The 9,920-nt window shown below is 45.8% G+C and overlaps 1 non-coding gene and 1 pseudogene across 1 annotated transcript; one reads left to right on the top strand and one right to left on the bottom strand.

Annotated features, from left to right (window-relative positions):
• Positions 1 to 303: 303 nt before the first annotated feature.
• On the top strand, positions 304 to 513 carry LOC143985289 (small nucleolar RNA U3). Its single transcript, XR_013275558.1, has one exon. It is a non-coding gene; the product is annotated as a small nucleolar RNA U3 (small nucleolar RNA).
• Positions 514 to 8,157: 7,644 nt separating this feature from the next.
• LOC143984122 (uncharacterized) lies at positions 8,158 to 8,832 on the bottom strand (annotated as a pseudogene).
• Between the last annotated feature and the right edge of the window lie 1,088 nt (positions 8,833 to 9,920).

Genomic DNA, 9,920 nt, shown 5'->3' on the forward strand with positions numbered 1-9,920 from the left:
TTAAGTCTCACCTTTTACTGTGCTGAACAAGACTGTGATATGCTTTTAAAACTTTGCTCGGGTAACCAAAAGGATATACAAAAGAATCAAGATAGCCAATTAAAGGCATCAAGAAATGTTACAATTTGCGAGAAAAGAATTGCAAAATGATTTTTCTTTAGAGTAGGATGTTGACAAACAGGCACCTTAAGAATTACTACTTGATTTCTGCAAGTAGTTTACATTGGAGGTTGACAAACATGTTCACCATTTGTTGAAGGAATAGTGATTAAGATGTTGCTGAAATCTTTGGCTTGTCAAGGCAGGACTATACTTTCAGGGATCATTTCTGTAGGAGGCAAAGGGAGAAGCGTGCTCGAAAGTGCCCAAATTCATCTTTCCTGATTAATAATTTTTAGGGCTTTTTTTTGCGTTAGGACTAGTGTGCTGCTCCATGCAGGTGCTGCCACCATTTGATGACTTGGTCATTTTTCTAGATGTTAGGATGGCTTGAGGAAGCTCATTCAGAGTGGTTGTTTGAGTGTTTAGAGTCCCCTTTCATTGAAAAATAATGTTGAGTAGGGATGAGCCGAACACCCCCCGGTTTGGTTCGCACCAGAGCCTGCGAACGGACTGAAAACTGAACCCCATTAAAGTCTATGGGACTCGAACGTTCAAAATCAAGAGTGCTAATTTTAAAGGTTAATATGCAAATTATTGTCCTAAAAAGGGTTTGCGGACCTGGCTCCTGCCCCAGGGGACACGTATCAATGCAAAAAGTTTTAAAAACAGACGTTTTTTCTGGAGCACTGATTTTAATGACGCTTAAAGTGAAAAAAGTGAAATATTCCTTTAAATATCATGCCTGGGGGGTGAAATTTATAAGGGAAAAAAAGTAATTTAAAACTGCTTGCGGTTTTAATGTGATGTCTGGTTCCGGCAATATGGATGAAAATCATTGAGAAAAATGGCATGGGTAGCCCCCCTGCCCATTACCAGTCCCTTTGGGTCTTGTATGGATATTAAGGGGAACTCTGTACCCAAATTAAAAAAAGGAAAGGTGTGGTGCCCCCAGGCCCTATATACTCAGAACAGCAGTATACAGGCGGTCCAAACAAGACAGGTACTGTGTAGGTTTGTTGTGTTAAGTAGAATCTGTTTGTAATTTTGAACTGGTACATTTTTAAAGTGTAGCTCCAGTCAAAAAATCTATTTTTAAGCTTTTTGGAAAACATAGGGAAGGGTTATCACCCCTGTATAATTTGTTTTGTCGTACATCTTTTTTCATCTCACTTGCTGTTGTCTCCTTCCGTTTGCAAGTAGGAGATGTTTGTAAGTTGGATGTTTGAAAGTAGGGGCCTGCCCTATATGCTCTGCAGAAATGGCGGAACAAGGTGTTGGTTTTGCCACAACATTGTAGTACAAAGTCTCACTTCCTGTTGTCTCCTTCCATTTGTAAGTTGGATGTTTGAAAGTAGGGGTCTGCCCTATATGCTCTGCAGAAATGGGAGCCTAAGGTGTTGGTGTTGCCACAACACAAAGTGACTCTTGGTGGGCGCTGGAATGCCCTGCTGTGAACTATTATATCAAGAATTGTAATTACATGCCATTGTCGAACAGTGGTAGAAAAATTGGGCCTTTGGTGGTGGTGGTGGTAGTGCTGGTGCCATAACACTGTAAGTCCTCACAGTTACTCTTGGTGGGCGCTGGAATGGGCCCTGCTGTGAAATATTATATCAAGAATTGTAATTACATGCATCTGTTGAACAGGGGCAGAAAAATAGGCACTGGTGCCACAACACTGCAACACCTCACAGAAACTCTAGTTGGAGAGCAGGAATGAGCCCTGCTGCAAAGTATTGCATCAAAAATTTTAATTACACGCCCCTGTTAAACAGGGGCTGAAAAATTGGGCCTTTGGCACTGGTGCTGGTGCCACGACACTGCAACCCCTCACAGATACTCTAGTTGGAGCGCAGGAATGAGCCCGGCTGCAAAGTATGCAAAGTATTGCATCAAAAATTGTAATTACACCCCCTGTTAAACAGGGGCTGAAAATTTGGGCCTTAGGCACTGGTGCTGGTGCCAAGGCTCTGCAACCCCTCACAGATACTGTAGTTGGAGCGCAGGAATGAGCCCTGCTGCAAAGTATGCAAAGTATTGCATCAAAAATTGTAATTACACTACTGTTAAACAGGGGCTGAAAAATTGGGCCTTAGGCACTGGTGCTGGTGGGACTACACTGCAACCCCTCACAGATACTCTAGTTGGAGTGCAGGAATGAGCCTTGCTGCAAAGTATTGCATCAAAAATTGTAATTACACCCCCTGTTAAACAGGGGCTGAAAAATTGGGCCATAGGCACTGGTGCTGGTGCGACGACACTGCAACCCCTCACAGATACTCTAGTTGGAGCGCAGGAATGAGCCCTGCTGCAAAGTATTGCATCAAAAATTTTAATTACAAGCCCCTGTTAAACAGGGGCTGAAAAATTGGGCCTTAGGCACTGGTGCTGGTGCCACGACACTGCAAACCCTCTCAGATACTCTAGTTGGAGCGCAGGAATGAGCCCTGCTGCAAAGTATGCAAAGTATTGCATCAAAAATTGTAATTACACCCCCTGTTAAACAGGGGCTGAAAAATTGGGCCTTAGGCACTGGTGCTGGTGCCACGACACTGCAACCCCTCACAGATACTGTAGTTGGAGCGCAGGAATGAGCCCTGCTGCAAAGTATGCAAAGTATTGCATCAAAAATTGTAATTACACTCCCTGTTAAACAGGGGCTGAAAAATTGGGCCTTAAACACTGGTGCTGGTGCCACAACACTGCAAACCCTCACAGATACTCTATATGGAGTGCAGGAATGAGCCCTGCTTCAAAGTATTGCATCAAAAATTGTAATTTCACACCCCTGTTAAACAGGGGCTGAAAAATTGGGCCTTAGCCACTGGTGGCGGTGCCCAGAACCAAAAATGTTCTTCCAAGCTATCAGCAGGATCATTGAGGAGGAAGAGGATAGTCAGTCAGCATAAAAGGATAGTCACTCAGCAGTCTTGAAGGGATCTGACATTTAAAAAAAATTGTTCCGTTACATCAGCTTCAGGTGCTTGGTAGCTGGTGGTGATCCAAGACTGATTCATCTTTATGAAGGTCAGTTGATCAACCGAGTCGATGGACAGGCGCACCCTTTGATCGATTACAAAAGCCGCCAGCAGCACTGAATGTGCGTTCCAAAAGAATGCTGGATGCAGGACAGGCCGGTAGCTCAATTGCATACTGTGCAAGCTATGGCCAGTGATCCATCCTCAAGACCCAGTAACCCAGAGGATTTTTGGTGGGAAAGGTGTCCAAGTCTGATCTTGCCCCTAGGTATTTCTGCACCATGTAAATCAGACGATGGCAATGGTTGCTGGAACCGATCATACCTTGGGGCTGTGGATCCCTGATCATGGCCCACTGGCATGGGGAAAAAACCAAGCTCCCCTGACCCTGTTCTGGTGCCATAGTCCCACAGGTACTCATTGATGGCCCTCTGCTGCATGTGAAGCCGTTTCAGCATGGCCAACATTGAGTTCCACCTGGTGGGCATGTCACAGATTAGGCAGTTCTTGGGCAGGTTCAATTCCTTTTGGAGGTCAGCCAGCCGAGAACTGGCATTATATGACCGGCAGAAATGCACACAGACTTTCCTGGCCTGCCTCAAGAACTGCCCAAGAACTTCTGCACCACCAAGTTAAGGATGTGAGCCACACAGGGTACATGGGTCAGTTGTTCTTGTTGGAGGGCAGAGAAGAGTTTGGTGTCATTGTCGCAAACCACCTTTCCTGGCTTAAACTGGCGGGGCGTCAACCACCTCTCAGCCTGCCCCTGCAGAGCTGACAGAATATCTGCCCGAGTGTGGCTCCTGTCCCTCAAGCACACCAGCGCAAGCACGGCATGGCATCTTTTTGCCTGCGTACTTGCGTTGCCCCTTGAACGCCTACAGAGCACCGCTGGTTCCAAGGGCAAAGCACAGAAAGAGGCCATGGAGGAAGAAGAAGAGGAGGGAGTGGAGGAGAGAAATGTGTCACAATCACCAGTAGTAGCATTTTGGAGGCATGGTGGCGGAACAACCTCCAACACTACTGCACCTTGTCCTGCATCCTTCTCAGCTGCCAGAAGAGTCGCCCAATGCACTGTGAAAGATAGGTAACGTCCCTGTCCATGTCTGCTGGACCATGAGTCAGCTGTAGTATGCACCTTACCGCTGACCGCCCTGTCCAGCGAGGCATGGACATTGCCTTCCGCATGCCGGTAGAGAGCCAGAATCGGGAAGGGGCAGAGTCTACTAACTGAAAAGGCAGCAGTTGAAGTGTTTAGCCAAGCTAGCATTTAACCGCTGGGCATGTGGATGGCTGGAAGTGAACTTCTTTCGACGGTCCAGCAGCTGGGGCAGGGAAATTTGCTTGCTACAATCGGACGTTGGTTTACCGCTAGCAGATTGCCCGCAAGTACTTGGCTGTGACACACCTAATTCTACACCTTCATTCCTCTCAGAGCAGGTTTCAGAGAGGACTGAAGGTATAGTGGGGTTGGAGATCCCAGTTGATGAAGAGACAGGAGAGGTCCACTTTGTTCTTTGGTATGGATCTTTTAGGTACGCTTGCCAATGAACTGCATGGCAGGTCAACATATGTCTGGTCAACCTTGTGGTGCCCAAGCAGCTTATGTTTTGGCCATGCGAGATATGCTTGAGACATTTGTTGCAAATAGCAGCGGTGTGATTTGATGCACTTGTCTCAAAAAGGCCCATATTAAAGAACTTTTTGAATAATGTGCAGACACAGTGCCCTGCACAGGTGGTGCTCTGCGGTGTGATTCAGTCAGTGTGCTGCCCTTAAGCTGGCCCATGGAGGGTATCCTGCCATGTTGGAGATGTGCCTCCTCCTCCTCTCTCCTATCAGGCACCCACATGGAGTCAGCGACCTCATCATCCCCTCCCTCCTCATCACTGGAGCAAACATGGCAGTATGCTGCAGCTGGTGGAAAATGACTGCCAGATTGCTGTCCTTCTTGGACATCCCCTCTCTCTGGGCTCACGTTACTGCCTTCCTCTAGCTGGGTATCATCATCAGAGCCTTCAAAACGCTGGGCGTCCTCCTGGAGCATGTACCCAACACTGTGCTCAAACAGTAACAGTTCGGGGGACTCCTCAGGAGGACATGGTGGGGCTAGGGAAAGAGTGACTGATGCCATTGAGATGAGGGAAGAGGCTGCGTTCGCAGCTGCTTTGCCAGTACCCTGAGCCTGGGTGAGAGAGGATGAGGAGGATGAGAAGGACTTGGTCATCCACTCTTCCAAGTCTTTGGCATGTTGCGGCTTAACACGTCCAGCTGCCAAAAATAAGGACAAGCGTGTCCCATGGCCACGTGCTGATGAGGATGCACCGTGTCCACGACCAGCACTGTTGCCTCTAGACACAGAGCCTGCTTGCCCTCTTTTATTGGCTTGTGACTGTTTGCCTCTCTTTGTTGGCCTTCCAGACATACCAATGGCCTGCAGGGAGATGTAGCTTCACAAAGCTGGGACATATATACTGATTATTCTGGAGCTAGCAGAATCATCTGCCTGCCTGTAGTATTATTACTATGAGAACACCAGCGATTGGGGTAGCTTTAGGTGCACACTGTGCAGATGACACAGTATGCCGACTGTAATTACTACAGCTGCCTGCCTGTGGTATAGGATCAGAAGAACAGCAGCAATTGGGGTAGCTTCAGCTGTACACTGTGCAGGTGGCACAAAACACCGGCTGTAACTGTTACAGCTGCCTGTGGTATAGGACCAGAAGAACACCAGCAATTGCGGTAGCTTCAGGTGTACACTGTTCAGGTGGCACAATACACCGACTGTAATTACGGAAGATGCCTGCCTGCGGTATAGGACCAGAAGAACACCAGCAATTGGGGTAGCTTCAGGTGTCTTAGCGACGTAACACACTACGCAAGGCCGCTGCGCAGGTGGCCTTATATAGTGTGGGGTGTGTACTAAACCCCCTGAGCCATAATTGGCCACAGGAATCTTGCCTGTGGCCAATTATGACTCTCTTCACTGACGGCGCTGTGTTTGGCCAAGCATGCAGGTCATAGTGCATGCTTGGCCAATCATCAGCCAGCAATGCACTACGATGCCGCAGTGAATTATGGGCCATGAGCGCCACTCGAATTTGGTGCGAACGGCCCATAATGTTTGGATTTTGCCAAACGGGCGAACAGCCGGTGTTCGAGTCGAACATGGGTGCGACTCGAATGCTCAGCTCATCCCTAGTGTCGAGCAAACAGTTCAGACAAAGCAAGAGTTTGGACCAAAGTTATTTGGGGTGTTTGACCATTTGTTTGGCCCACCGAATGACTGCAGCGTACTGTGCTGCTGCACAGTGCATTGGAAACCCTGATTGGCTAAAGCAATGAAAGCGTTCACCAGTCAGAGCACATAACACTGTCAGAGCTATGATTTGACACTGTCATGATAACACTATCCAATCATGGCTCATTTCTCTTAGTCTCACCCCACACTATAAAAATATTCTTCACATGGCAGCCATTTGCACTGTGATATTGGTGTGGAGAGATAGAACAGGGCTGTGTTCAGTGCTACTAGTGAGTTAGTGTACTATAGTGGGCTATTGTGATTCTATTGTGTGTGTAAAGTATCAGTTTAGTGTGACTCTAGTGATAATGCAAAGTGAGTATAGTGCAACTGTTAATTTTTACTTTAGTGTCATTTTATTTTGTCAGGGCAGGTTTCCTGCAGTATACTTCTTTGTGTTACTGCACGTTTACCGCAGTATATTGCAGTGCGTTATTGCAGGTTTACAGCAGTATATTGCAGTGCATTAGTGCACGTTTAATGCAGTAGATTTCAGTGCATTGGTGCACATTTATTGCAGTATATTGCAGTGCATTATTGCACGTTTTGCAGAGATGTACCAGGCATGGCACATGTGTCAACTTTCCCTGTCTAAGGGCACACAGGAGGTTTGTGCCATTTTCACACACTACCATTCCTGGCTTCAGCTGGCCTGCCATGAACCACCTCTGGGCCCTTCCATGCAAAGCTGCAAGAATCTCTGCTCCGGTGTGGCTCATGTCCTCTACACAGACCAGCTGAAGCACTGCATGGCACCTTTTAGCCTGACACATTGAATAGCCCCTTGAACCCTTAGTGGGTACTTGTGGTTCATAAGACAATTCAGCAGAGAAGGGCATGGAGAAGGAAGAGGATGGGGTAGAGCTGACAAAGCTTGCATCATCACCACTAGCTGTATGGAGGCGTGGGGGAACAACAAGCAGCAGCACTGAGCCCTGTCCTGCATCTTTCAGAGTGGCAAGCAGAGTTAACCAGTGTGCTGTGAACAAAATATATTGTCCCTGCCCATGCTTGCTGGGCCACGTGTCAGCAGTAACATGGACCTTGCAACTGACTGCCTTCCCAATGATGCTACTATATTGCCTTCCACGTGATGGTAGAGAGCTGGAATGGACTTATGTGAAAAGAAATGGCAACTGGGAACCTGCCATTGTGGTACAGCACATTCTGCAAAATCACATAAGGGGGCAGAATCCACCAGATGGAAAGGCAAGCATGGTCAGGGACGCTATATTTTGTTCACAGCACACTGGGTAACTCTACTTGCAACTCGGAAGGATGCTGAAAGGGCTCAGTGCTGCAGCTTGTTGTCTCAATACAGCTACTGGTGATGATGTGAGATTTTTCAGTTCCACCCCTCCTCCTCCTCCTTCATGCCCTCCTCTGCTTAATCATCCTATGTGTTGCAGTGTACGATTGCTGGGTGCAGCGGAGTCAATTCAGATTAGACGTTGTGGAGTAACAGGAACTGGCTTCTTTATTGGAACATAACCACACTAGCAAACATGTCACTTCACATGGTATGAAAAACACAGACAGGAAAAAGAAACCAACAAGTACAGCATTACATACAGGAAATAGCATAGCATATCACTGAGCATTAGCGACATCTAGTGTCCTGTTTGTGAACTGCAGTCAATAGGCTAAACTGAAAGCTGTTGTATTTCCAACACCCCTTCTCAACAGCTAAGGCTTAGTCTGTTAAACCCCTCTTCTTTGTAAGCCTTGAATGTCTTTCAGTGGTCAGGGGCTTTGTAAGGATATCTGCTGTCATATCCACGGTTGGGCAATAATGTAACTCAAGAAGACCTTGCTCTTGAAGATCCCTAAGAAAGTGGAACTTAACATCAATGTGCTTGGTTCTTGAATTAACTCCTTCCATGTGCGCAAGTACAAGGCATCCTTAATTGTCCTCATAGATTTCTGTTGGTCCCAGCTGTGGTTGACCCAAGTCTGTTAATAGCTGTCTCAGCCATATAACTTCTTGGCTTGCCCGCGCTGCAGCAACGTATTCTGCTTCAGTAGATGACAGTGTAACAGAGAGTTGCTTTTTATTATTCCAAATTATGGCACCTTCTGGCAGAAAAAATAAGTAGCCACTGGTAGATTTTCTGTCACTGGTGTCTCCTGCCCAGTCAGCATCCACATATCCTGTTAAGGTGCTTTCATCACTTGCTGGTAACTTTAACTTGTAGTGCGAAGTCCCTTTAAGATAGCGAATGATTCTCTTTACAGCATCCCAGTCCCTTTTATTGGGCATTGAAACCTTTCTGCATAGGATTCCAACAGTTGCTGCAATGTCGACCTCGTAGCAGTGGTAAGGTACATCAATTTCCCTATTGCTTTCCTGTATTGAGTATTAGTAGGTAATGGGTTATCTTGACAATTCATCTCCTTTAGGTAGTTGGTTTCCATTGGAGACTTTACTGGTTTGGCATCTTCCATTCCAAATGTTTCAATTATTTCTTGTATTTTTTGCACTTCCAAGCAATGTTTATCATTCATATTTATTTCCTCAATATCTGTGTGCTAAGTATACCTTTTGTTTCATTCTCATATGAGAGCAAAGAATCAGGAGATATGAGGTCACCAGGGACCCCTCACCTCCTGAACAAGGGTAATAGAGGTCACAACCAGAGGATGTAGAGGAAGGAGAGGTGCTAAAGACTGAGACCACAACAGGTGAGTGTCTGACACCCCAGCTTCAGGTAATAAGAGATGTATGCTTGCATATTTCTAATACACGGTGTGTTTTTTTTTTGATTTTTAGGTGATGTACAGGTTGTGGAAGAACAATCAGATCATTTCACCAGTGACAGCGCCCAAAGGCTAATCCAGGACATCATGTGGCGCTGTCAGGATTTACACGTTACCAAACAGAAAACGATGGATATTGAAGTAAAACTTAACAACATGATTGATGTCCAAGGAAGAATTTAATTTTCCAAAAAATTGGCACTATTTTATGTTTTTTGTCAAAAAAGTTTTACATTTTAAAAAAGCCTAATTTTGAAGATGCACACAGTATGTCAACATGTGCTATCTGCCATCAGGGGATAGCAATGTACGCGTTTTGTGCCTACAACCCCTTCCTCAAAACTCAAGTAGGTGAGAGGAAGGTGTTGCACACCCAAAACATGTCCATTTGTCCCCCATGATGGGAGATAGCACATGTTGACATTAGGCATGGGATCAGAATGCAAATCCTTAGTTTGACTCCCAATTTGTGTGCATCTTCAAAATTAGGCTTTTACAGCGTTGACTTCACCCCATCTGTTGAAGGCAAGATCCACACATTTTGGACAATATAATGTGTGATCTTGCCTTTTAAGTTTTTCAATGTTGAACTTTGTAAGTTCCATAGTCGTGTATGTTCTGTTTTGAAACATGGCTGTTTATGTAACCTTAAAACCAAAAAATATGTAGCTAACTCCAAATTTTATATTTTTTTACAAAAAAATGTTTTACAACGCACATGTGAATGTGTACGGAGTAAAATAATTTTTACTCAACAATGTGTGGCTTCTTCTTTC

This window comes from Lithobates pipiens, unplaced genomic scaffold, assembly GCF_037356315.1.
Source record: "Lithobates pipiens isolate NorthernLeopardFrog02 unplaced genomic scaffold, aLitPip1_a1.2 Scaffold_16, whole genome shotgun sequence".
NCBI lineage: Eukaryota > Metazoa > Chordata > Amphibia > Anura > Ranidae > Lithobates > Lithobates pipiens.